General features: G+C 38.0%; 1 protein-coding gene and 1 pseudogene across 2 annotated transcripts in view; both read right to left on the reverse strand.

Moving 5' to 3' along the window:
- Positions 1 to 15,920, reverse strand: part of LOC143667035 (olfactory receptor 13C9-like) — a 713,098-nt gene that overhangs the window by 476,334 nt on the left and 220,844 nt on the right. The window lies entirely within an intron of this gene.
- Positions 1,670 to 14,450, reverse strand: LOC143655812 (ubiquilin-1-like; annotated as a pseudogene).

Raw genomic sequence — 15,920 nt, forward strand, 5'->3', positions numbered from 1 at the left:
ATTCTATGCTCATCTTATACTTTCCCCTCTCAAACCTCAGTGATTGTCATTTCTCCTAGGGTGTTCTTTATTTTAATGGAGCAAGAACTCAGAAACAAAGATTTGTGCACTAGATGTGCTCATTGCTATGTGTGCTGCTTATTTTTAATATCTATCTATATAGATTCATATAAAGCCATGAGCTTATATTGATACATTTAAATTCAATCTAACTAAAAGTTTCACTCTATTTTTCCTCATTTTGAATTTGTATCTTCCTTTTCCAACAGTGAGATATTTGGAAGCAAAAAGTGAATGGTGAGAAAATAAAAATCACCAGTGACTTAAAAGCCAAGCATCTATCAGAGATCACACAGGCCTGGGAAACATTCGATTTTATCCCAGAGTATACTTTTATTAAAATTGTGCCATATGCAGTGGAGACTCATAATGGTCTCATTTTAATTGTGGGGTTAAAGTAGCCCTACAGAAAAGACTTTTCTAGATTTGCCTTAAAAACTGTTTTAAAAATCCAAAATGGATAATGCTAACATGCAAAAGCTTTAACTGCCTGCCAGACAAAGTACACCAAACCAGCATTCTTTCAAGGAAGACAACAAAAACCAGCATTCAACAAAGTAAAATTCACAGTATCTACCATCTAATAAAAAAGTTATTCTGCAAAGAAGCAAGCTGGAATAATGTAGAGAAAAATCAGTCAATAGAAATGATTGAGTAATGACAGAGATAGTAGAATTATAAGGCAAACAATTTAATGAGCTGTTATAAATTTATAACCAACTTCAAGGGAGATATAAACATAATGCCAAGGGAAATAGAAAAAAAGACCCCAAAAATACAACATATGAAATTTTATTGAATAGGTTTGATAGAATAGAGACAGTGAATATGTAATGATCGTATGCAATAGAAAATTTACTAAATGAACTAAATATACTTCAAGGACTGAACATGAAATGAACAGAGATTCAGTGAGCTGGAAAAGAATATGAGATGGTTTATCATATATGTAAACAAAGTCTAAGAGGAAGGAGAGGGAGAGGGAAGAGCAGACAAAATATTTTAAGAAATCATGACTGACACTTTCTAAATTTCATTAAAGATATAAAGCCAAAGATCCAAGAACCTCAGGATAACAAAGTCAGCGTAAGCATGAAGAAAATCTCAACAAAAGACAATTTAATCATATTTTTAAGAACCAGTGATAGTGAGGATATTTTAAAGAAGCCAGGGGAAAAGAGACACATTAAATACTGAGCAATAAAGATAAGAAAATAATGCAGATTCTTCTCAGAATCTATGCAAGTCCTACCAGTGCAATGACATATTCAAAGTGGTGAAAGAAAATAAAATCCATAAATCCAGAATTCAGTATGCAGTAGAAATATGCTTCAAAATGAAAGCAAATTTGGCACATTTTCAGTAAAACATAAACATGTAATATCTTTACTCATCTTTTTAATTCTTAAGGTGCCCCCCTCGATTTTTTTATCTATTTTATTTTATTTTATTTTTTGCTTCTTTTTAATGCTTTCATTCTACATAAATTACTACCTCAGGCTAATGTTTAAAAAGCAAATAAACTGGACAGACGCAGGACAAAAATCAGTTCACCCAACTATAAAAAGGTGCTGTTTTAAAAAAATTACAATAAATGCAGAACGTTGGATGCATGCAGTAGTCTTAAATGGGAAAAGAAAAAAAAAACCATTGATTCACACTGTTCAAAATAAACAACAAACAAAAAACCCACACAAAAAGAAAAGCCCACACATCTTACTGCATGCCACCTTAAAATGTATCATATTGGGTTTGTTTATATAATAGCACAGAACTCCAAGAGTCTAAGTGAAATAAAGCAGGTATTTAGCACAGAACTCCAAGAGTCTAAGTGAAATAAAGCAGGAATTTTAAAGATTAAGGGTTGTTATCAAAAATAAATTACATTTTTTCAAGATACAGAAATGCTGCTATGATGGCTGGGAACCCAATAACCTTTCAAAAGCCGCATTGATATCACCTCCTGTTACTATTAGTGCTTGCAAGTTTGCTTCACGGTTCAAAAATCCCATTGCACTGAGCTGCTCCAGTTGTTGCTGAAATCTGTAGCTTGGGATGAGGCCAGGGGCTTCCGTTGCTATGTCTGCAAGCCCTGTTGAATCTGTAACAGGGCTTGCCTTGCTCTAGGGTTTGACATTGCTGATGTGTGTCAGGATTCTGCATCTCCTACTCCAGGCCCCAAATTTGGTGCAGTAGTGCTCTGCCCACCATTGCCCCTGGAAGTACTGCCACCAGTGCCACCCGCAGTGCTGGTGGTGCCACTGGAAGCTGATGAGCTCTGGGAAACCGGGGAAGCCCATGGATTGGGTAATGGATCTCTATTCTCTGTATGAGAAGGCTGACTACCTTCACCTGATGATGTATTGCTCACTGTGGAAGCAAATGGATTACCACCCAACTGCTCTTGTGCAGCACTCAGCACTGGTTCTTGAATATCAGTGCACATGAGCCGTAAAGCATTATATCCCCCTGGAATGCTTTCCAGGTTACTCAAAGCTCGGTCCTGGTTTCGCATCATTGCTGGATTCCTGGCAAGTTCCAGGGTCTAAACCGAAAGGGTTACTAGGGGCAGAACCAGATATGGAGCTACTATTAGGAGCAGATGATGTGGTAACATTGCTTCCAGTGGTGTTTGTTTGCTGAGCTGAATGAACCTGAGGCCTGTTTTGTGTTTTGATGACAAGGTGAACAGTAAGTACATCATGAATTCCATGCTGAATCAAAGTATCTTGATCTTTTAAAATTTTTCCAGCATATATTAACACAAGTTGGTCAGTATGCAATTTGAAATGCTTAGAGATTTCTTTCTTGAACTGGCTCATTTACGCTGCGGCCACACCGGCGTCCATGGACCAAGGTGAGCGCAGCCTCCCCGCGCTAGCGGCTTTGGGCGAGTCCTGCACAGCCGCGCGTGAGCTCCATCCTCTCTCTATTTTATTTTTTAAGTAATTATTTTCTATTAGAGAGGTTGTAGACTTACAGAACAATCATGCATAAAACACACGGTTCCCATGTACCACCCCACCACCGACACTTTGCATTGATGTAGAACATTTGTTACAACTGATAATAATATATTTTTATAATTGTGCTACTAATTAATGTCCATGATTTAACTTAGGCCTCACTGTGTTGTGCAGTTCCATGATTTTTTTTTAAATTTTTATTCTATTACCATGTGTTCTAGTTTGCTAGCTGCCAGAATGCAATATACCAGAAACGGAATGGCTTTTTAAAAGGGGAGTCTCATAAGATGTTAGTTTACAGTTCTAAGGCCGAGAAAATGTCCCAATTAAAACAAGTCTATAGAAATGTCCAATCTAAGGCATCCAGGGAAAGATACCTTGGTTCAAGAAGGCCGATGAAGTTCAGGGTTTCTCTCGCAAGTGGATTGGCACATGGCAAGCACAGTCAGGGCTTCTCTCTCTCATCTGGAAGGGCACAGGGTGAACACGGCATCATCTGCTAGCCTCTTCTCCTGGCTTCTGGTTTCATGAAGCTCCCCGGGAGGCATTTTCCTTCTTCATCTCCAAAGGTCGCTGGCTGGTGGACTCTCTGCTTCATAGTGTTGCTCTCTCTGAATCTCTTTCATTCTCCAAAATATTTCCTCTTTTATAGGACTCCAATAAACCAATCAAGATCCACCCAAATGGGTGGAGACATGTCATCCCCTAATCCACTTTAACAACCATTCTTGATTAAATCACATCATCCAGGGAGATGATCCTATCATAGTTTCAAATATACAGTATTGAATAGAGATTATTCTACGTTTATGAAATGGGATTTATATTAAAACATGGCTTTTCTTAGGGGGCATACTTCTTGTCAAACCAGCACACCATGCATACAATATAACATTTTTGTAGCAGATTCAGATATACTTTTCAGTGCTGCTAACTGTCTACAATGTTGAGCTATCATCATCACCATTTATTACCAAACACTTCCATCATTCCAGATAGGAACCTTGTACATTTTAAGCCTTGTTTTCCCATTCCTTATCTGCAATCTACCCCCCCACCATCCCCTGGTAACCTATATTCTAGATTCTGACTCTATGAGTTTACTTATTATAATTGTTTCAAATCAGTGGGTTCATTCAATATTTTAAAGGATATTTTTACTATATGCAGAATTCCAGGTATGAAGTCTTTTTTTTTAATTGTTTCATCACATTAAAGACATTGTTACATTTCTTCTGAGTTGCATTCTTCCAATGAGATGTCTGCCATCAGTATGATATTTATTCTCTATATGTAATGATTTCTTTCTCTGGCAGATTTTAAGATTTTCTTTTTCTTACTGATTTTCACACAATTTATTAGGATGTGATGAAGTGATTTATGTGTGTGTGTTTATATGTTTATATTGTTTCTGGTTTGAATAAATAAATATTATTAAATACTTAAATAAGTAAGTATTTATACAGATAGTTGCTTATCTGCTAATCCCATCACCTCTGTCAGTTATGAGTCTGTTTCTATCGATTAGCTTATTTCAGGGATAATTTCTCAACTTGTTTGCATGTTCGTAATTTTGTTTAGGGACTGGCCATTTTAAATGTTATGTCACTAAGGGATGATTATTTGATTTCCCTTTAAAGAATTCTGTTTATTTCCTGGCAAGTTACTTGCTATTTACACTGATCATTGTTTGAGTTTACTAAGGTTGCTGGAATGCAATACACTAGAGATGGATTGGTCCTATTAAAGGGACTTTTTTGAGAAGATGGCGGCTTAGTAAGACGTGCAGATCTTAGTTTCTTCTCCAGGACAGCTACTAGGGGAGTAGAAATGATACAGAACAGCTCCCAAAGCCATAACAGAGATAAAAAAGACAGCGTACCCCATCCTGTAACGGATGGCTGGCTGAGAGAAGCTGCTCGGGTGAGATCGCCGAGGCACGCGGGCTTTACCGGGCAGGGCGGCAAGCGGCCGGAGTCACTCCCTTCCCCCTTCCCGGGCCGGCTGGGAGAATTGGAGAGGCGGTCCCCTCAAACCGTGGCGGCTGGTGCCCACACCACGTGCGGTCCCCCGGACCAACTGAGAGAATTGGATCGGAAATCCCCAGGCCGTGGAGAACAGTGATGGGTGGGAGAGGCCCCTTCCAAACCCGTGACTCCCGGGAACGTGCACACTCCCGGGCGTGCTGCTGCTGCTGGTGCCCTCCCGCCACGCTTGTCGCCCCGGGCCAACTAGGAAATTCGGACGGGTGCTTTCCCGGGCTGCGGCGGCCAGTGACCCTCCCCGCGTTCGGACCCCGGGCCGGCTCGCACTCTTCCAAGCCGCTTCGGCTAGCGAACCTCCCAGACGGCGAGAGTTTTCCAAAGTTAAAGGTCCCACAGCACCTTTTACTGGTGGGACCCACAAACAAATGTGTGCCATGAGCGCCACCTACTGGGCAGGATAAGAAAAACAGAACCCAGAGATTTCACAGAAAAATCTTCCAAACTTTTGGATCCAATACCCAGGGAAATCTGTCTAAATGCGCAGACGCCAACAGAAGATAACGGATCATGCTCAAATAATTGAAAATATGGCCCAGTCAAAAGAACAAACCAATAGTTCAAAGGAGATGTATCAGCTCCTGTAGGAGCTGAGACAACTAATGCTGAATATAAGAACAGAAATGGAAAACCTCTTCAAAAACGAAATCGATAAATTGAGGGAGGACATGAAGAAGACATGGGCTGAACATAAAGAAGAAATAGAAAAACTGAAAAAACAAATCACAGAACTTATGGAAGTGAAGGACAAAGTAGAAAAGATAGAAAAAACAATGGATACCTACAATGATAGATTCAAAGAGACAGAAGATAGAATTAGTGATTTGGAGGATGGAACATCTGAATTCCAAAAACAAATGGAAACTATCGGGAAAAGAATGGAAAAATTTGAACAGGGTATCAGGGAACTCAAGGACAATATGAAGCACACAAATATACGTGTTGTGGGTGTCCCAGAAGGAGAAGAGAAGGGAAAAGGAGGAGAAAAACAAATGGAAGAAATTTTCACTGAAAATTTCCCAACTCTTATGAAAGACCTAAAATTACAGATCCAAGAAGTACAGTGCACCCCAAAGAGATTAGACCCAAATAGGTGTTCTCCAAGACACTTACTAGTTAGAATGTCAGAGGCCAAAGAGAAAGAGAGGATCTTGAAAGCAGCAAGAGAAAAACAATCCATCACATACAAGGGAAACCCAATAAGACTATGTGTAGATTTCTCAGCAGAAACCATGGAGGCTAGAAGACAGTGGGATGATATATTTAAATTACTAAAAGAGAAAAACTGCCAACCAAGACTCCTATATCCAGCAAAATTGTCCTTCAAAAATGAGGGAGAAATTAAAACATTCTCAGACAAAAAGTCACTGAGAGAATTTGTGATCAAGAGACCAGCTCTGCAAGAAATACTAAAGGGAGCACTAGAGTCAGAACTGAAAAGACAGAAGAGAGAGGTATGGAGAAGAGTGTAGAAAGAAGGAAAGTCAGATATGATATATATAATACAAAAAACAAAATGGTAGAGGAAAATATTATCCAAACAGTAATAACACTAAATGTTAATGCACTGAATTCCCCAATCAAAAGACATAGAATGGCAGAATGGATTAAAAAACAGGATCCTTCTATATGCTGTCTACAGGAAACACATCTTAGACCCAAAGATAAACATAGGTTGAAAGTGAAAGGTTGGGAAAAGATAATTCATGCAAATAACACCCAGAAAATAGCAGGAGTGGCTATACTAATATCCAACAAGTTAGACTTCAAATGTAAAACAGTTAAAAGAGACAAAGAAGGACACTATATACTAATAAAAGGAACAATTAAACAAGAAGACATAACAATCATAAATAGTTATGCACTGAACCAGAATGCCCCAAAATACGTGAGGAATACACTGCAAACACTGAAAAGGGAAATAGACACAAATACCATAATAGTTGGAGACTTCAATTCCCCACTCTCATCAATGGACAGAACATCTAGACAGAGGATCAATAAAGAAATAGAGAATCTGAATATTACTATAAAGGAGCTAGACTTAACAGACATTTATAGGACATTACATCCCACAACAGCAGGATACACCTTTTTCTCAAGTGCTCATGGATCATTCTCAAAGATAGACCATATGCTGGGTCACAAAGCAAGTCTTAACAAATTTAAAAAGATTGAAATCATACACAACACTTTCTCGGATCATAAAGGAATGAAGTTGGAAATCAATAATAGGCGGAATGCCAGAAAATTCACAAATATGTGGAGGCTCAACAACACACTCTTAAACAACGAGTGGGTCAAAGAAGAAATTGCAAGAGAAATTAGTAAATACCTTGAGGCGAATGAAAATGAAAACACAACATATCAAAACTTATGGGATGCAGCAAAGGCAGTGCTAAGAGGGAAATTTATTGCCCTAAATGCCTATATCAGAAAAGAAGAAAAGGCAAAAATGCAGGAATTAACTGTTCACTTGGAAGAACTGGAGAAAGAACAGCAAACTAATCCCAAAGCAAGCAAAAGGAAAGAAATAACAAAGATCAGAGCAGAAATAAATGAAATTGAAAACATGAAAACAATAGAGAAAATCAATAAGATCAGAAGTTGGTTCTATGAGAAAATCAATAAGATTGATGGGCCCTTATCAAGATTGACAAAAAGAAGAAGAGAGAGGATGCAAATAAATAAGATCAGAAATGGAAGAGGAGACATGACTACTGACCTCACAGAAATAAAGGAGGTAATAACAGGATACTATGAACAACTTTACGCTAATGAATACAACAATTTAGATAAAATGGATGGGTTCCTGGAAAGACATGAACAACCAACTCTGACTCAAGAAGACATAGATGACCTCAACAAACCAATCACAAGTAAAGAAATTGAATTAGTCATTCAAAATCTTCCTAAAAAGAAAAGTCCAGGACCAGATGGCTTCACATCTGAATTCTACCAAACGTTCCAGAAAGAATTAGTACCAATTCTCCTCAAACTCTTCAAAAAAATCGAAGTGGAGGGAAAACTACCTAATTCATTCTATGAAGCCAACATCACCCTCATACCAAAACCAGGCAAAGATATTACAAAAAAAGAAAACTACAGACCAATCTCTCTAATGAATATAGATGCAAAAATCCTCAATAAAATTCTAGCAAATCGTATCCAACAACACATTAAAAGAATTATACATCATGACCAAGTAGGATTCATCCCAGGTATGCAAGGATGGTTCAACATAAGAAAATCAATTAATGTAATACACCATATCAACAAATCAAAGCAGAAAAATCACCTGATCATCTCAATTGATGCAGAGAAGGCATTTGACAAGATTCAACATCCTTTCCTGTTGAAAACACTTCAAAAGATAGGAATACAAGGGAACTTCCTTAAAATGATAGAGGGAATATATGAAAAACCCACAGCTAATATCATCCTCAATGGGGAAAAATTGAAAACTTTCCCCCTAAGATCAGGAACAAGACAAAGATGTCCACTATCACCACTATTATTCAACATTGTGTTGGAGGTTCTAGCCAGAGCAATTAGACAAGAAAAAGAAATACAAGACATCAAAATTGGAAAGGAAGAAGTAAAACTATCACTGTTTGCAGACGATATGATACTATACATCGAAAACCTGCAAAAATCCACAACAAAACTACTAGAGCTAATAAATGAGTACAGCAAAGTAGCAGGCTACAAGATCAACATTCAAAAATCTGTAGCTTTTCTATACCCTAGTAATGAACGAGCTGAGGGGGAAATCAAGAAATGAATCCCATTTACAATTGCAACTAAAAGAAGAAAATACCTAGGAATAAATTTAACTAAAGAGACAAAAAACCTATATAAAGAAAACTACAAAAAACTGCTAAAAGAAATCACAGAAGACCTAAAAAGATGGAAGGGCATACTGTGTTCATGGATTGGAAGACTAAATATAGTTAAGATGTCAATTCTACCTAAATTTATCTACAGATTCAATGCAATACCAATCAAAATCCCAACAACTTATTTTTCAGAAATAGAAAAACCAATAAGCAAATTTATCTGGAAGGGCAGGGTGCCCCGAATTGCTAAAAACATCTTGAGGAAAAAAAACGAAGCTGGAGGTCTTGCACTGCCTGACTTTAAGGCATATTATGAAGCCACAGTGGTCAAAACAGCATGGTATTAGCATAAAGATAGATATATCGACCAATGGAATCGAACAGAGTGCTCAGATATAGACCCTCTCATCTATGGACATTTGATCTTTGATAAGGCAGTCAAGCCAACTCACCTGGGACAGAACAGTCTCTTCAATAAATGGTGCCTAGAGAACTGGATATCCATATGTAAAAGAATGAAAGAAGACCCATCTCTCACACCTTATACAAAAGTTAACTCAAAATGGATCAAAGATCTAAACATTAGGTCTAAGACCATAAAACAGTTAGAGGAAAATGTTGGGAGATATCTTATGGATCTTACAACTGGAGGCAGTTTTATGGACCTTAAACCTAAAGCAAGAACACTGAAGAAGGAAATAAATAAATGGGAGCTCCTCAAAATTAAACACTTTTGTGCATCAAAGAACTTCATCAAGAAAGTAGGAAGACAGCCTACACAATGGGAGACAATATTTGGAAATGATATATCAGATAAAGGTCTAGTATCCAGAATTTATAAAGAGCTTGTTCATCTCAACAACAAAAAGACAGCCAACCTAATTACAAAATGGGAAAAAGACTTGAACAGACACCTATCAGAAGAGGAAATACAAATGGCCAAAAGGCACATGAAGAGATGCTCAATGTCCCTGGCCATTAGAGAAATGCAAATCAAAACCACAATGAGATATCATCTCACACCCACCAGAATGGCCATTATCAACAAAACAGAAAATGTCAAGTGCTGGAGAGGATGTGGAGAAAGAGGCACACTTATCCACTGTTGGTGGGAATGTCAAATGGTGCAACCACTGTGGAAGGCAGTTTGGCGGTTCCTCAAAAAGCTGAATATAGAATTGCCATACGACCCAGCAATACCTGCCATGGTCCAGCAGCAGCAGAGGGAACGGGCTTGAAGGTGTGGAGGGTCGTCGGCGCGAGAAGAACACCAAGAGACAGCTTAGAGAATTCCTTTCTGAGAAGAGTTGCTTAGATTTATTTTTACTTAACTGATTTTATACCCTTATTCTTGGCACGGAAACAGGTATCACAGAATCATGGTTGTGTCATGGCTTACGTTTTAGGTAAAGTTACAGGTTCAGGGAAGCAAAGCGAAAGTACACGTTCTGATTTTCTTAGGAAAATTTACACAAGATTTTAATAGCAGCAAGATATTGGCTTAAACTGCAGACATTGTGTTTGTAGTTTTCTGAGTTTAGACTTTCTTTTCCTATTATTCTACAGGTGAGGCAATATGTCAAGACCTATTTTAATCTGGTTAAAGGTTAGCTTGTTTTGATTAAAAGGTTACATTGTTTACTTAGATTTTTTATTGTTTTATAGCAATGGACCGGTGCCGTGGTGGGGAGTAAATTTCTAGGATGGCTCAATGCAGGGTTTTTTAATTTTAAGTGTTTACTTTCTATGGGGTTTTTTTCTGTGACTTGTTCTAAAAGCACTTCTGCCTGCTCTATCTGCAGCATGACTTGCTTAATGGGGGCGTCCCAACCTAATTTTTTCCAAACAGTCATTAACAAGGTTTTGCAATTTGTACAATTTGTATCATTTTTTCCAATTCTTTTGCTTTCTGATTCGTTTTGATATAATGCTTGGAGCACAACCAGCAACAAGAAACACACAATTAGTGTCATTAATCCCAGTATTTTTCTATTACACCATTTTATGCCTCGTCCTCTTTTGGGGTGTTGAAGGCCTTGCCACTGCCCTTCCTTCCAGGGAACCGTGTCACACTGGGGAGGAAAAAGAGGACGTGGCAAATACCATTGCTGAGAATCTACTCAAAGGACTTAAGGGCAAAGACACAAACGGACATTTGCACACCAATGTTTATAGCAGTGTTATTTACAATTGCAAAGAGATGGAAACAGCCGAAATCACCATCAACAGAAGAGTGGCTAAACAAACTGTGGTATATACATACGATGGAATACTATGCAGCTTTAAGACAGGATAAACTTATGAAGCATGTAATAACATGGATGGACCTAGAGAACATTATGCTGAGTGAGTCTAGCCAAAAACTAAAGGACAAATACTGTATGGTCCCACTGATGTGAACAGACATTCGAGAATAAATTTGGAATATGTCATTGGTAACAGAGTCCAGCAGGAGGTAGAAACAGGGTAAGATAATGGGCAATTGGAGTTGAAGGGATACAGATGGTGTAACAGGACTAGATACAAAAACTCAAAAATGGACAGCACAATAATACCTAATCGTAAAGTAATCATGTTAAAACACTGAATGAAGCTGCATCTGAGCTATAGGTTTTTGTTTTGTTTTGTTTTGTTTTGTTTTGTTTTGATTTTACTATTATTACTTTTATTTTTTTTCTCTATATTAACATTCTATATCTTTTTCGGTTATGTTGCTAGTTCTTCTAAACCGATGCAAATGTACTAAGAAATGATGATCATGCATCTATGTGATGATGTTAAGAATTACTGATTGCATATGTAGAATGGTATGATTTCTAAATGTTGGGTTAATTTCTTTTTTTCCATTAATTAAAAAAAAAAGAGAGAAGGGGTAATTGGAGCTGAAGGGATACAGACTGTACAACGGGACTGGATATAAAAACTCAGAAATGGACAGCACAATACTACCCAATTGTAATGCAATTATGTTAAAACACTGAATGAAGCTGCATGTGAGGTATAGGTTTTTTTTTTTCTCTTTCTATTATTGTTTTAATTCTTATTCTGTTGTCTTTTTATTTCTTTTTCTAAATCGATGCAAATGTACTAAGAAATGATGAATATGCAACTATGTGATGTTATTAAGAATTACCGATTGTACATGTAGAATGGAATGATTTCTAATAGTTTTGTTAATTCTTTTTTTAATTAATAAAAATAAAGGGACTTTTTAAATTACAAATTTACAGTTCCTCAGAGGAAAGGCAGCTGCTTTTCCTCCGAGTTTCTCTGTCACATGGGAAGACACACTGGACATCTGTTGGCCTTCCTTCCCAGCCTCTGGGTTTAAGTAGCTTTCCCTGGTGCATTTCCTTTCTGCATCTGCAAATGTCTGGGTGTGTGTTGTCTCTGAATGCAAAGCTGAGCTGTGTTGGGCTGCGCTGAGCTGCTTTTCTCTCTTTCGACTCTCCTTTTAAGCCTTAAGCTAATCAAATTAAACATCACTCATTTCAGAAGCACTCTCCTTAGCCAACTGCAGATGTACTCAGCCGCAGATGAATTTCACATGCTATTGATTTAAGCCTAAAGCAACAGAACAACTGGGCATCATTACCTAGCCAAGTTGATGCCTGAACCTAACTTCTACAGTGTCCATCCCTTGTCAACTTGACAACTATACACATCAGCTTAAACCATGCTTAATCTCTAAATAGAAAACAATAACAGACATATTCTTCTTACTTAACAATGCTCATCTGTCCTGCATACAATGCACTAAATCTTTCCATATACGAAATGCAGCTGTTTCTTCACAATATCACAAAAGCCTTAAATCATTTCAGTAACAATACAAACACAATACCGAAATAAAAAATAGTATGCAATCACCTCAAAGTCAGTTACAGGAATGGCCTGTCTTAAGGCAAAATTCTCTTCTGACTGTAAACCTGTGAACTTAGAGTAAGTTGTCTGCTTCTAATATACAGAGAAGGAACAGTCATAGGATAAATGATCCCATCACTATTGGGAGAAATTGGAAGGAAAACAGGGGTCACCAGATGTTTTAGTTTTCTGAAGCTGCTACAATGTAATATACCAGAAATGAAATGGCTTTTATAAAGGGGTTTTATTTATTTACAAATTTACAAATTTTAGAAGGCACTTGGCAATGTCTGCTGGGCCTCTCTCCCAGCTTCTGTCTGGTTCAGATGGCTTTCCCCTGGTCCAAATGTCTGGGTCTCTGTGGGCTCTGAGTGCCGAGCAGAGGTGTGCTAAGTTGCTGGGCTACAGACCTATACTGAGCTGTTCTGAACCGCAGCTCTCTCTTCTGACTTCCCCTTTTAAGCCTTCAGTCGATCAAATTAAAATGACACTCATTGTGGAAGACACTCCCCTTAGCTGACCACAGATGTAACCAACCATATGTAAATTGCACATGCTGATGATTTAAGTCCTTAGCAAAAAGAACAACTGGATACCATCACCTGGCCTAATAGACACCTGAACCTAACCATCACACTGGACCTAAACAATTCTGAAAACCTGCAAAGCAAACTCCATTAGGTTTCAAAGTTTGAGATTCATCCTCAGAATTTAGAAAGCAGCATATCCTACCATTCCAAAGACTCATGCAGCGGCCCTGTTCTCTCCATACATTGGGATGAGGGCTGAAACATTAGGGAACATTGGGGAGACCACCTTTTCCTTGACCCAACCCTCTTCACACATCTGGGTGGCACCCAGATTCTCTGTTATCCCCAAGGCACATCTCAATCCCTTCAGAACAGCTGAAGGTAGCTGAGCTCCTCCCAATCCTCAGGAAATGTGCTCTACCCTCTCTGAGGCTGTGGAACCAGAACTGTTCCTAAGCATTGAAGTGGAAGGGCCACCCTCTGCCTCTGGGACAAGCTCACCCCCTTCACATGCACAAATAAATTGACTTTCTGGGTCCCAGCTTTCTTGGCTGCAGACCATAGCTTCCATGGTTCTCTTCTGAGGTTATTTTTCCTTCACTCTGTCCTTTTTCTGTCCCTTTTAGTCCAGGCTGGCAGTGGTTCTGTTTATACAAATCTCACAAAAAATTTGTTGACTTGGCATGTAGCATAAAGGATCAAAGCCATCAGTCATCAGACAATAGGACTTTACACAAATGCTTTCTGGATAATTCCATCTCCAATCCTGGATTGTCCGGTAGTGACTAAGTGGTTCCATGTTTGGTTAAATCCTTACAAGGGGCACTATTTCCAGTGGCTCACTCTCTAGAAGTCCTGAATTTTCCACACCATGAGTTTCTGGCTTCTTTGTACCCAAAAGCTCAGTTCTTAGCTTATGCATTTCTTGTCTCATTTTACTACAAGCTATAAGGAGAAAACAGGCTGCACTTTCCATACTCAATTTGGAAATCTTCCCAACCAAGCATTGCAGATCATCACATTCAAATTCTCCCCTGCATCAGCACCAAAACTCAACTTTACCAAATTTTCTGCCACCTTAAAACAATCTGTAATGACACATTCCTCATTTTTGTGCACGGCCTCAACAGAAGTATCTTTAGAGTCCATATTTCCATCAATAGTCTCTTCAAAGCAAGTACTTGCTCTTTCAAGCTTCTCATAATTCTTCCAGAATCCTCCCCTTATCCATTATAAATGCCATTCCAACATGTTCAGTATTTGCAAACACAGCAGCTCCCCACTCCCCTGGTACCAAAATCTGTTTTAGTTTGGTAAGGCTGTCAGAATGCAATACACAATAAATGGACTGGTTTTCATAAAGGGGATTTATTTAGTTACAAGTTTACAGTTCCTCTATCATTTGGGAAGGCACATGATGGTATCTGCTGGCCGCTGGATTCAAATGGCTTTCTTCGGGGTGTTTCTTTTCTGCATCTCCAAATGTCTGGGTCTGTGTCAACTCTGTGCAGTGAGATGAGCTGTCCTGGGCTGCACTGAGCTGCTTCTTTCTCTCTCTGGCTCTCCTTTTAAGTCTCTAGCTAATCAAATTAAATGTCACTCATTACAGAAGTCACTTCCCTTAGCTGATTACAGATGTAATTAGCCATAGATGAATTTCACATGCTGATAATTTAAGTCCACAGCAACAAAATAAAGGGCATCATCACTAGCCAAGCTGACACCTAAACCTAACTATTACAGTGTATATGAAATACTTTTTTTCTGGAAACAGACCCGAATCTTCCCCAATTCCCTACTTCTGCAGGCCCAGTAACACAATTACCCAAATTATCATTTAATGAGAAAAGTGAAGAGATATAATGACTGGAAAAAGTAAAATGAAAACAGCAATAGGTAGACTATCTTGTGAAAAAATAGTGTTAGACAATTCAATGTTAGTTGAATTAGTGTTATAAGTTCATTTAATTATATGATCTATTTTAATAAACCCAGAGTATGTAAAATAAATTGGTATAATCACTTTTAAAAACCATTTGGAAATATATGTACATATCAAGAACCATAAACATTTTCTATCACAAGCTACAAGATTGTTCATTGCTTTCGATGAAGTAAACCCACACTTAGGAATTTATTCTAAGGGGTAATCAAAAAGAAAGGAAAATAAAATAGAAGAGGTTGTTCATTTCAGCATTAGCAACAATAAGACACTGATTAGAAACAATCTTCAATAAAGGAATGAATAAAATATGTATTTTAAATTTACATAATAAATATTCAGTTACAATAATTCAATAAGAATGATGACTGTTGCTAGCTAAGATGGACAGCTATGTGCCTAGATCTCCATGGTTCAACATGGAGAATGGAGATTACAAGTTTCACCCTGGGTAGTGACAGATAAGAATCCGCAGTACTGAGTACAATTTCTACAATGTCCCAAGCTCAACCTCTTCTTTTAATTATCCACACTGAATCTCCAAGTAATCTGATCCAAGTTTTAAATAACATTGAATACTATTTAAATAAATCCTGGTTTTAAATAACATTCATAACAGTAGCCCAGACTTCTCTAAAAGCAAGACTTGTACATGCATCTGCAGAGTTGTCATATTT

Source organism: Tamandua tetradactyla, chromosome 2, assembly GCF_023851605.1.
Source record: "Tamandua tetradactyla isolate mTamTet1 chromosome 2, mTamTet1.pri, whole genome shotgun sequence".
In the NCBI taxonomy this organism is placed as follows: Eukaryota; Metazoa; Chordata; class Mammalia; order Pilosa; family Myrmecophagidae; genus Tamandua; species Tamandua tetradactyla.